This window comes from Triticum aestivum, chromosome 6B (assembly GCF_018294505.1).
Source record: "Triticum aestivum cultivar Chinese Spring chromosome 6B, IWGSC CS RefSeq v2.1, whole genome shotgun sequence".
NCBI classification, from domain to species: domain Eukaryota; kingdom Viridiplantae; phylum Streptophyta; class Magnoliopsida; order Poales; family Poaceae; genus Triticum; species Triticum aestivum.
The window spans coordinates 343,609,060-343,622,826 of NC_057810.1; positions in this window are offsets into that span (position 1 = coordinate 343,609,060).

Genomic DNA, 13,767 nt, shown 5'->3' on the forward strand with positions numbered 1-13,767 from the left:
CGCAAAGGAGAGTCCCACCCGGACACGGGACGAAGTGTTCAATCTTGTATCTTCATAGTCCAACAGTCCGGCCAAAGTATATAGTCCGGCTGTCCGAGGACCTCCTAATCCAGGACTCCCTCAATAGCCCCTGAACCAGGCTTCAATGACGATGAGTCCAACACGCAGATTGTCTTCGGCACTACAAGGCGGGTTCCTTCTCCGAATACTCCATAGAAGATTTTGAACACAAGGATCATGTCCGGCTCTGCAAAAAAAAATTCCACATGCCACCATAGAGAGCAAAATATTCCACAAATCTAATATGCTGACAACTTTTCATAGCATGACATCACGCCACGGCCCGGTCATTATTCGAACCGTTTTTCTCAACTAGCCACGTCACATATTACGAGGCAGTTTCCTTGGCACGTCTTGTTGAACAAGATATCATGTCCCCTTATCACGGGATTCTCATCAATACGGGTGTGGGTAACCCAACCGCGCCATCAATCGTGGCGCTTGGGGAATAAGCGATTTTACGGGGCAAGTGGGGAGGCGCACAGTTTCTACCGCCTTTATAAAGGGATAATGATTCCTATTTTTCACCCACGCCTTCTTCTTCCCCTGCCCATCCATTCTCGCACGCTCGAGATCTAGTGCCCAAGTCCTCACCTTCTCTGCAAATCCATTACAAACATGTCCGGAGCGGGAGGCAAGTGGATGGTCTCCTCCGTTACGGAGGAGGACATTATGAAGCTCCGGGAAGCCAGATACCTGACTGCAAACATCGCGCACCGGCTCCCAGACGCAGGGTAGATCGTCCCTACTCCAGAACCCCATGAGAGGGTTGTGTCCCTTGCTCACTTTGTCTGCGGACTAGGATCCCCCCTCCACCCATTTGTCCATGGGCTCATGTTCTACTACGGGCTGGACTTCCATGATCTGGCCCCCAATTTCATCATCAACATCTCAGCGTTTATCGTTGTGTGCGAGGCGTTCCTCCACATCAAGCCCCACTTCGTCCTATGGCTAAAGACCTTCAACGTGAAACCGAAGGTGGTGGTAGGCCAGCAAGCGGAGTGCAGAGGCGCCATGGTGGGCAAGATGCCCAACGTCACCTGGCTCAAAGGCTCCTATGTGGAGACCGAGAAGGGGTGGCAATCGGGGTAGTTCTATATCACCGAGCGCGCGACACCCACTGGGCGGAGGCCCCCGAATTTTGATCCGGCATCCCCATGCGGCTTACCTCCTGGAAAGAGAAGGGTTTAGCCTGGGGTGCGCCAGCGGAGCTGATCGGACTCCAGAACTGCGTCAAAAATATGATAAGCAAGAAAATCAAGCTTGTCAACATAGTCCAGGTCATGCTCTTCCGCCGGATCCTCCCGTATCAAAGACGGGCATTCAATATGTGGGAGTTCGACCCGGCCGAACACCAGACGCTGTGAGAGCTCTTTGACACGACACACAAAGACGTCTGGAAGGTGCTGTTCAAAGCTGCCGAGGTACCTCCTCCCATTACCAAGGATTGCGCACTCGGCGCAAAGCGCCACGCCAATCCGGTAAGCTCTTTATATTTCATAGGATGTGCTTTCCCCTAGTGTGATTGTGGGAGGAATCTAAGCCCCCACGCCCATTTAACAGGACTGGGTAGCGACAGCGGAGCAGATCGATTGTCCAGCTCCACTACTCGAACATCCAGCAACGGCTCTCTTAACAGAGATGCTGTTTCCGGCACCCTATGAGGTGCCGGAGAAGAAGGCCAAGACGAAGGCTGCGGGGACCAGGAAAGGTCTCCGGCAAAAGGTTGTATCGGACTCATCGTCTGAAGACCGAGGCGCGCTCCTCCAACAAAAACGAGGAGGAGGAAGAGGAAAGCCCTCCCCCAACCGGGGGGGGGGGGAAAAGAAAAGGAAGGCCCTCCCCGGACCACTCCACAACCGCCGCCTACAGCGAGAAGGAGTGGTTGCCCAGGGACAAGCCCCTGGTGAAGTCATAAGTATCCGGATACTATAATACTTCTGGTATATTTTGTTTTATTGCTTCTTATCATGTTAAATATGATCATGCAGTCCGTCTAAAGCCCACCTCGACGTATCCTCCTCAGATGGGTCTTTGGGCTAGTCGACGATGAACAATGATTCACTCACAACGGCCACCACCCCTTGGCCCGCGGATGACACCGAGGTGTTGTCTCAGAGGATACTGGACTAGGGGGAGACAGTTCTGGAGACGCCCCAAGGTGAAACCCCAGCCGCCGGGGGCATGGGAGGGAAGGCCCCCATGAATTCTGATGATGGGGGCCACAGCAAGTCTGGCCCCTGGCCGGATACTGCGCCGGAACCTCCAGTGGTTCCGGATTCAGGTAGGCAGCCCCTCACTAAGAAGGGCGAGCCGCTTGTGCCGACGACCTCTGTCCATCCAGAGGCATCGGACAATCTCCTGGAAGCGCTTCACGGCGCTTCCATTGATGAAGAACACCGCACCATCATGAGTGCGGTGATTGAGAAGGTCCGGTCCGCCAAAAGCGGAGTGACCAAAGCCTGAGTTAGACTACTAAAAGGCTTCGAGGTAAGTAGTAAAATTATAAGAAAATATCACAGTATAGACAGTAGCCCCTGATGCTCTGTTTGGTGTTTGGGAGGAAAGGTCAAACATAGGATCAAATAACATTCGCAAGAGTCTGTCAGGACCCCGACTCAATGCCACATCGATCTAGCATGTAACACCTCATATCACTTTGCGGCCTCACGCACGGTATTCCCACGGGTGTCGCATTACCTTTGCCCGGGACCGTTTGCGCCTTTTGGCACATGTATATGACAGTGTCGCTAGCATTCATATGATAAGGAGCCCGGGCTGACATGGCTAGTCGTAAACCCAAAGTGGCACAGACTTACAGGGACAGGCATCCATGACCCAGCATCGAACGTGTCGGTCATCAGCGAGTGAATCCAGGCTGTAGCACTGGGCTAGCAGGACTCCGGTGAACCGGGCTGTAGCGGGCTAATAGGACTCCGGTATTCATCGCGTGACATTTCCCTGAAGGGACAGACACAGGAACGAAGAAGGACACATGCCGGCCAGCCTAAGTGTCCCGGAGCAGTAGCAAGCTACCATGGCTCGGTGGAAACACTAGGAGACATTTCCCGGTAAGAGAGGCTACCAAGGATAAACAACTAGGTTGTCAGATCCCACACATACCAAGCATTTCAATAACATACACACAATATGCTCGATACGTGCAAATACAACATGGCATCACAACATGACTCTACAACTCAAGTATTTTAATCAATAGGCTCCGAGGAGCGAGATATTACAAACATGGGTCTCACGACCCAACAATCAGAGCATACAAGTCAAAGCACAAACGGAAGCTATCATGTCTGGGTACAGACATCTATAAATGGAAAAGGCTGAGAAGCCTGACTATCGATCAGATCCTGCCGAGGGCACAAGATCGTAGCTGAGGTATCAAGCTAAACATCGAAGTCCACGTGGAACTACTAGTGAGACTGAAGTCTCTCTGCAAAAACATAAAATAGGCAAACGTGAGTACAAATGTACCCAGCAAGACTTACATCAGAACTAACTACATATGCATCATTTTCAACAAGGGGGATGGTGGGGTTTAACTGCAGCAAGCCAGCTTTGACTCGGTGGCTATCCTAAACTACGACTGCAAATAACTCTTTTGAGGTGGCGCACACGAGTCCACATATTCACCATATCAATACACCACTATGGATCCGCTCCCGTCTCCCTACGAGAACGCCACCCATAGCACTCACGCTTATCTTGCGTATTTTAGAGTATCCACTTTCACTTGTCTATGAACTGATATAAGCAACCCAGAAATCCTTTACCGCGGACACGGCTATTCGAATAGATGATGTTAACCCTGCAGGGGTGTACTTCTTCACACACGCTCTCACCACTTACCGCCGTTTACACGACATGTACTCGGCAACCTTCAAGCGGAAGCCCAACGTGGGTGTCGGCCACGGCCTACCTAATCACTCAAGTCTCTAGTCCAGGTTTATCGCCTATTCGGGTTCCATCCATGAGGAGATCCGGCCGGAGTTTCGCTCACAGCCCCAAACGATGTGAACAGGGTTCCCGAGACACCAAACGGGCACCCGGTACACCGTGCCACGTGCCTACCGCATCACAGCCCACCCCTACGGTCAGCACTGCGCACGGCCTCCAGCATACTACAAACACCAGAAACTACTTGCAACTCCTGGACAGAGGACAAGGGTGATCAAGAAGCCGAGAGGGTCCATTGGTTTCGGGCCCAATGCGTGGTAGTAGCTGAATCATGGATCACAAACACAGAACTCAGTTCCTGAGGACGGCTGCAATGAGACAACCCACCATGTACTCCTACATGGCCTCTCACCGCTACCTTTACCAAATCGTGTTCACACACTTAGCTCACACACAGTAGGACATGTTCACACACCTCTGATTCATCCCCGATGAATCAGACCTGACTCGACTCTAAGCAGTAGCAGGCATGACAAACAAGCATGAATGAGTAGGCACAACAGGGCTCAAACAACTCCTACTCATGCTAGTGGGTTTCATCTATTTACTATGGCAATGACAGGTCATGCAAAGGATAAAGGGGTTCAACTACCGCAGCAAGTAACAGATGAATCGGTGTTGACCTAATGCAGTAAAAAGAGAGCAGGAGCGAGAGAGTGGGATTTTATCGGAATGAACAAGGGGGTTTTGCTTGCCTGGCACTTCTGAAGATAACATTGAGTCTTCATCAGTGTCAACGATCACATCATCGGTATCACGTCTATCGAGAGGGGACAAATACCGGCAAATACAGAAAAACACGATCAATGCAATGCACATTATGATGCATGCTATGACATGGCAATATGAATGTGTTTTGGGCTAATGCACCTAAAACCAGATTAAATGAAGTTGGTTTGAATCCAAGATTCAAATTCAAACTCCATATGTGGATATTTAAATGCCATTAGTATGATTTGTGCTAAACAACATCTATAAGTTGTTCTAACATGCATGAAAATGGTACAGATGGATTCCTTGAATTTTTCTGATAATTTTTCATATATAAATTATTTAATTTGGAGTTACGGTTGAATTTCTATGAATTTTTGAAGTTTTAGCTATTTTCTGGAATTTCCTGAATTATAATAAATCCAGAAAATACTTATTGCGTCAGCATTGCGTCACTATGACGTCAGCGGGTCAACGGGCTGGTCCAGGTCAATCCTGACCTATGGGTCCCATCCGTCAGTGACTAACCTAACTAATCTAATTTAGTTAGCGGCCTGGGGCCCATTGTCAGTGTCTATTAAACTAACTAATATTTAGTTAACACTAATCCTAGCCTAATTAACAGGGGCTGGCCCCACCTGTCATGGACACAGGGGGGGTCCCGCCATGGTCAAAGTGGGTCAAACCCACCGGCGGCTTGACGCCGGCGAGGCCAGCCGCGGTGGCGAGCCTCGGGTTTGCGTCTCCGGCGACCAAACGGCCGGCCGAGTGCACGCGCGGGGAGCTAGGGCTCGCCCGCATCCAGGGAGGCTTGCGGCAGCAGCGGGGACGGCCGGAGCTCGCCGGAAACGAGCTCGAGGCGGCGCTGGCGTTCGGTTGTTTCTGACTACGGGGCTGCTGCGGCCGTGGTATCGCGTTCGTGGCACCTACAGCAGCTACGCGAGGCAGCGAGCATGTTGGACACGACGCCCGGACCAAATGGTCGCCGGAGTCGTGTCGGCGGTGAGTGCAGGCGGCGACGCAGTCGGGCAAAAGGGGCGAGGCGGCTACGGCGTGCCAGAGAGGGAACGGAGAGGGGGAAAAGGTTCGGTGGCTCACGGCGGTTCCAGCGGACGTCGAAGCAGGCTCGGGGAAGGCCGGACGGCGACGAGTCGATGATGGGGATCCGCGGCGGCCGGCGATGAAGAAGAGGCCGGTGACGGTGTTTTGAGGCATCCGGCGTCGAGTGAGTCGACGGGGAGGACGAGGAGGTCGAAACAGAGGCCATGAACACGTCGGCGAGGCGGGGGAGGGCCTGTGGCCGCGGTGGTTCTAGTCGGCGGCGACGGCTGCATTCGGTGGTTGCGCGCGAGGGAGCCAGAGGAGGAGAGGAGCTCGGGGAAAGGATGAGAGGGGTCCGAGGGGTTGCGTGGCCGTCTCCGTGGCGCTGGAAGGGCCTCGAGGGCGTGAGGCAGGCAGGGAGGAGGCCACGGCGTCGCCAGCGGTCGCCACCGAGCTGCTTCGGGGCAAGGGGAGGAACACGACAGGGGGAGGTGGGCTGGCCAGGTGGCCGGGCTGCTAGCTGGGCCGGCCAGGTGAGGCCCAGGTGGGCTTGGTAGGCGCCAGGTAACTTACTTCTCTCTCTCTCTCTCTCTTATTTTTATTGTTTTCTATTTTCTGTAGTTTGTTTTGATTTAGTTTTAATACTAAATCAATTTGTTACCTTATGCCAATTTTTGTAGGAACTAATGACATTATTCCAGAGCTCCCCAACAAGTGGCATAATTTTTGGACATATATTAATATATATAACTAATATATTTCCAATGCAAGTATTTATGCATTAATTCCAAATGCCCAAAATAAATACTTATGGGCTCCTAAAAATATTGGTTTGATTTTTATCTCTGTCCAATATTTTCAGAGAGCAACATGAGCATTTTCTTGGACCTTTTTGGAGCAATTTTTTATTTGGGTCATTTCCAAAAATGATTCTGAGGGTTTCACAAATCCCCATTTCAAATTTAAATGGAATTTAAACATGATGCACACATGACTAGTTAGCATAGGTCAGGCCAGAACTAGGGATGTGACAACTCACCCCCACTAAACAAAAATCTCGTCCCGAGATTCAAGCGTAGGGTAAGGTGAAGGGTAAACGCAACTAGTATAATCTTCACGATCCAGGGTGCACTTCAGTTGAACGTTGATTCATTCACCATCATTGTCTTGATGTCTTGCTCTGAGAAATCCTGCCAACAAGACCTGGAGATAAAGAGACTCTAGAAGGGTCGATCTCCTCGAAGATCGAACAACTCAGAATTAACTCACGGAATGAGACATAGAACCATCTCTCGGATTGAGACACGAGATACACATCAAGAGGGGTGGAAGAAACGGATGACGAAGATTCACTAGGTAGATAACAATTCCACACCTAAGAAGGTGGTGACCGGTTGTCAACGTAGCGAGGAGTTGAGCTGCCATGATACCACGACGAAACATCCTGGAGGAGGGTGATTCGTAGATTATTACCTTCAGTGGCAAAAAGAATTACCTTTGATTCAGAGATCATCGAAAATCTTTTATACCAACCTACGGCAATTCTCGAGCGATCATTTGGAGGGGGTCGGTAGAATGGCATACTCCGACTTGGATGATGTGGATTACCTTGTTGAAGACAATGTAATGGATGAATTTGCTTATCGCCGGAAATGGAAGAGACCCATGGTAGATTGGCACATTGGCGGTGCAAACTGGGAACAAAAATGCAAATGCTGGGAATGATTCTGGTAACTAAGGAAGAACCCAACAATAGAGAGTGAATTCACTGTTTGAAAAGGTCATAGCATTGCCGAGGGAACTGAGAGGAATCCCAGTTAGAGCCGATGATAACACGTAGCGCTTGTGCGTGCTCTCAAGAACTTGAGCATTTCCACAATCATCAAGGTTTTATCAACAACCGCGTCAAGGGTGCTGACAACACGACATACTACCATGATGAATAGCGATGGACGATGCAGATGCAAAGGAGGATAACACTTTCTCAGATTTCATCTTAGCGAGGCCAAGGAAATAAAAATCTGGATGATCGACCGAGAGACATTTAGCACTCCGCTTCTAATGTTCTCCTTGATGTGCTAGTGTAACCCATTCATAGATATGGTTTGATATCTAGAACATCAAGTAAAGGTCGGACTTCGGGAGCAATAGAATCCATAAGGAACAGTTACGGAGGTAAATCCTACGAAATCCTTATGGGGAGGTGGCCAACTTCCTCAAACAAGATACTACAATAATAGGTCTTCCGGCTGGGTGTGTTGGCCACGACATCCACTTTACCGGTTATCGAGGGACCAATATTATAGTTCTTGGGAAATGTTCCAAACCATCATATCTGCCTGAGATTCAGATCTGGTTGGTGTTAGGATATTCCGGACTCATCGAGTCTAGGAAGAAAAACGAAAGTTTGCAACACAAATCGACGAGATGACGTTGCGAGATTCCCGGGAAATAAACTATGATAGCAAGCTCCAAAACATGAGCTGGTTCTGCTACAAACATGTGAACATGTTGTCCCAGACAAGCATGACCACATGGTAGTCTTATAATAAAGCACTACCGAGTTCTGGTTGGGAACCATCATCGAGGATATCAAAGTTCTTGATTAAGCCCGGGTTAGCTCTTAAAAGAACTCCTTCTCCTAGAACAAATCAGTTAGTGGCTTGGTGTGCTAGGGATGCATATGGAATGAAGATGATCAGTCTATCAGACCATAGAATACTTCGCACATGCATGACTGACTTGCGATGATTCCAAAGGAAACAAAACAATCTTCCTCGAATTCATGGCGGCAACTTACACCAAATGCACATGAATTAGAGGAAGTCACTTCTTCCATCCAAGCATAGACTTCATGAACGGAGCACAAAGGCTTTGCTTACAAAATTTTCAACACTAGGTTGATGTTCAACATGACTCATGGGGGGAGACAAAATGCTACTGATGGGCTCAACAGCAATTCATCGGAATTTCCATATCACTGGACTTCCACCATCATGTGAACACGGTGATAGCATTGGTCAGACCAAGAATATAATGGTGTATGCTTGAGGAAAAACCACGAGTAAGACAACATTACGAATATCGCTGGTTCAGATTTGATTTGACGATAGCCCATACTCAATCAAAGGTTTGGGTAAGATAATAGATCCAACAGTTGATCACAAGGACCAATCGATGAAGATATCATCTTTCTTCAACACACACCACACAAGAATATCCCTTTGGAACGAACTAAGTCAGGCAAGCTTTTATCTTCCAACTCTCCAAGTTGTTGTCTAGCTTAACCAACTAGCTCAGGGATATCTAACACCGATTCTTGGAAAGAAGGTGGTTCATAAGAAACCAACTTGATCACGGGCTCAACATAACGGTCAGGTGACGACCTGGTGATACTTTCGAGAAGATATTCGGAAAATCACGAACCACCGATATGTTACTAAGCTCGAAAACAATCTCGCTTTTGAGGGCAAGACTATATGATCAAATGAGTGAGGACTTGACAAGATCCTAACTCATCAATCGAAGGGTGCACCGAAATAAGAACTAGGTAGCACGATAAGTCTTAGAAGGATGATTCAAAAACCAACATGCTAAGAATGAAATTATTATCCTTTTAACTACCAAGCAACAAGGTTGCTAGGAGTATTGATTTCACACATCACAATTCATTTGTCGGTATTCCGGTTGCATCAACACGATGGCCGAGGAATGACTAATGATGGTGAGAAGTATTACTACGTCAAAATTCATGAAAGTTGGTGCAGTTCTCATGACAATTCTGACATAAAGGGGGTAATACTCCAAGGTAGAACAGAACCAAAAGCTGGATTGGCATTTGATCTGTGGAATACAACTACTTTGACCCAATCCTAGATATGGATGAGGTACTGGAGTTTGTTTCTCCAAGTCATTCAGGACAGAATGGCTTGACGGACCACAAGGGTAATAGGCATCGATAAACGAATGCATGCATACTCTTGACTATCAATTGATAGACGAGGGTCAGAAGACAACTAAAGAGGGACAACTCAAAGGAACATACGATTTTCTGAGTTGTGGATGCATGGTTTAGCATGTCGAACGAATTCCACATATTTCTTCCGGATATCCCATGCAGAAAGGTAGAACTGGCAGAGTCACAATGTAGAATCGAGAACCCATCGAGAGCACTCTGATTGTGATCTTTCGATCAGCGAGGAACATCTGCCATAAGCGGTTCATAGTATTTGGAGGAAAGGAATACCACGAACATCGAGGACTAATGCAAAGGTTACTAATAACCTAAAGGAACGAGCAAAACTATCAACATGAAGCAAGTAGGGTGAATCTCGGGTTCAAAACCCAGGGATAGAATACCTACTACTAAATGGCATCACGGGATGCTTTCGATAATGACGGCCAGAGTCATCACACTGGAACATAAATCATGGCTAGACTACTAGATGATCCCCTGAGACACCTAGGGTCATAATAGTAACTCCAACATAATGTCAAGGCAATAGAATACCTCAACTCAACAATTAGTGTGATTGAGCTGGCATAAAGGAGCATCGAAAACCAGAGGGAAAGGATTTTGCAAATGCATCAGACTATTTAGAAACCTGGAATGACTCGGACAGCATAACGGCTGTAAATGCTCAGAAAAGATTTGAGACATTCACAAAAAATGGTGGCATAACCACTCAGAAGCACAATATCAAGGTTTCGAGATCAACAATTAACATACGGAAGTAGTAGGAACTGAACTGAGACTTAAATCCAACAATCTTATAAGTCCACTGATTAGTAAGACGTGATCCTGATAGAAAGAAGAGATAGCCTAGTTCTTAATCCCCATAGGAAAGATAAGATGACTCAGATCAGAAGGCATAAGGTATAAGGAGTAAAAAGAGCCTTACGTTCCATCCCACAATCAATTCCCTTATATAACTAAAGAATTTCTAGACTCAACTTCGACCAGTTTGGCTTGGTAATCCTACAGGCAGTCAAGCTCTAATACCAACGCTATCAGGACCCCGACTCAATGCCACATCGATCTAGCATGTAACACCTCATATCACTTTGCGGCCTCACGCACGGTATTCCCACGGGTGTCGCATTACCTTTGCCCGGGACCGTTTGCGCCTTTTGGCACACGTATATGACAGTGTCGCTAGCATTCATATGATAAGGAGCCCGGGCTGACATGGCTAGTCGTAAACCCAAAGTGGCACAGACTTACAGGGACAGGCATCCATGACCCAGCATCGAACGTGTCGGTCATCAGCGAGTGAATCCAGGCTGTAGCACTGGGCTAGCAGGACTCCGGTGAACCGGGCTGTAGCGGGCTAACAGGACTCCGGTATTCATCGCGTGACATTTCCCCGAAGGGACAGACACAGGAACGAAGAAGGACACGTGCCGGCCAGCCTAAGTGTCCCAGAGCAGTAGCAAGCTACCATGGCTCGGTGGAAACACTAGGAGACATTTCCCGGTAAGAGAGGCTACCAAGGATAAACAACTAGGTTGTCAGATCCCACACATACCAAGCATTTCAATAACATACACACAATATGCTCGATATGTGCAAATACAACATGGCATCACAACATGACTCTACAACTCAAGTATTTTAATCAATAGGCTCCGAGGAGCGAGATATTACAAACATGGGTCTCACGACCCAACAATCAGAGCATACAAGTCAAAGCACAAACGGAAGCTATCATGTCTGGGTACAGACATCTATAAATGGAAAAGGCTGAGAAGCCTGACTATCGATCAGATCCTGCCGAGGGCACAAGATCGTAGCTGAGGTATCAAGCTAAACATCGAAGTCCACGTGGAACTACTAGTGAGACTGAAGTCTCTCTGCAAAAACATAAAATAGGCAAACGTGAGTACAAATGTACCCAGCAAGACTTACATCAGAACTAACTACATATGCATCATTTTCAACAAGGGGGATGGTGGGGTTTAACTGCAGCAAGCCAACTTTGACTCGGTGGCTATCCTAAACTACGACTGCAAATAACTCTTTTGAGGTGGCGCACACGAGTCCACATATTCACCATATCAATACACCACTATGGATCCGCTCCCGTCTCCCTACGAGAACGCCACCCATAGCACTCACGCTTATCTTGCGTATTTTAGAGTATCCACTTTCACTTGTCTATGAACTGATATAAGCAACCCAGAAATCCTTTACCGCGGACACGGCTATTCGAATAGATGATGTTAACCCTGCAGGGGTGTACTTCTTCACACACGCTCTCACCACTTACCGCCGTTTACACGACATGTACTCGGCAACCTTCAAGCGGAAGCCCAACGTGGGTGTCGGCCACGGCCTACCTAATCACTCAAGTCTCTAGTCCAGGTTTATCGCCTATTCGGGTTCCATCCATGAGGAGATCCGGCCGGAGTTTCGCTCACAGCCCCAAACGATGTGAACAGGGTTCCCGAGACACCAAACGGGCGCCCGGTACACCGTGCCACGTGCCTACCGCATCACAGCCCACCCCTACGGTCAGCACTGCGCACGGCCTCCAGCATACTACAAACACCAGAAACTACTTGCAACTCCTGGACAGAGGACAAGGGTGATCAAGAAGCCGAGAGGGTCCATTGGTTTCGGGCCCAATGCGTGGTAGTAGCTGAATCATGGATCACAAACACAGAACTCAGTTCCTGAGGACGGCTGCAATGAGACAACCCACCATGTACTCCTACATGGCCTCTCACCGCTACCTTTACCAAATCGTGTTCACACACTTAGCTCACACACAGTAGGACATGTTCACACACCTCTGATTCATCCCCGATGAATCAGACCTGACTCGACTGTAAGGAGTAGCAGGCATGACAAACAAGCATGAATGAGTAGGCACAACAGGGCTCAAACAACTCCTACTCATGCTAGTGGGTTTCATCTATTTACTGTGGCAATGACAGGTTATGCAAAGGATAAAGGGGTTCAACTACCGCAGCAAGTAACAGATGAATCGGTGTTGACCTAATGTAGTAAAAAGAGAGCAGGAGCGAGAGAGTGGGATTTTAACGGAATGAACAAGGGGGTTTTGCTTGCCTGGCACTTCTGAAGATAACATTGAGTCTTCATCAGTGTCAACGATCACATCATCGGTATCACGTCTATCGAGAGGGGACAAATACCGGCAAATACAGAAAAACACGATCAATGCAATGCACATTATGATGCATGCTATGACATGGCAATATGAATGTGTTTTGGGCTAATGCACCTAAAACCAGATTAAATGAAGTTGGTTTGAATCCAAGATTCAAATTCAAACTCCATATGTGGATATTTAAATGCCATTAGTATGATTTGTGCTAAATAGCATCTATAAGTTGTTCTAACATGCATGAAAATGGTCCGGATGGATTCCTTGAATTTTTCTGATAATTTTTCATATATAAATTATTTAATTTGGAGTTACGGTTGAATTTCTATGAATTTTTGAAGTTTTAGCTATTTTCTGGAATTTCCTGAATTATAATAAATCCAGAAAATACTTATTGCGTCAGCATTGCGTCACTATGACATCAGCGGGTCAACGGGCTGGTCCAGGTCAATCCTGACCTGTCGGTCCCATCCGTCAGTGACTAACCTAACTAATCTAATTTAGTTAGCGGCCTGGGGCCCATTGTCAGTGTCTATTAAACTAACTAATATTTAGTTAACACTAATCCTAGCCTAATTAACAGGGGCTGGCCCCACCTGTCATGGACACAGGGGGGTCCCGCCGTGGTCAAAGTGGGTCAAACCCACCGGCGGCTTGACGCCGACGAGGCCAGCCGCGGTGGCGAGCCTCGGGTTTGCGTCTCCGGCGACCAAACGGCCGGCCGAGTGCACGCGCGGGGAGCTGGGGCTCGCCCGCATCCAGGGAGGCTTGCGGCAGCAGCGGGGACGGCCGGAGCTCACTGGAAACGAGCTCGAGGCGGCGCCGGCGTTTGGTTGTTTCTGACTACGGGGCT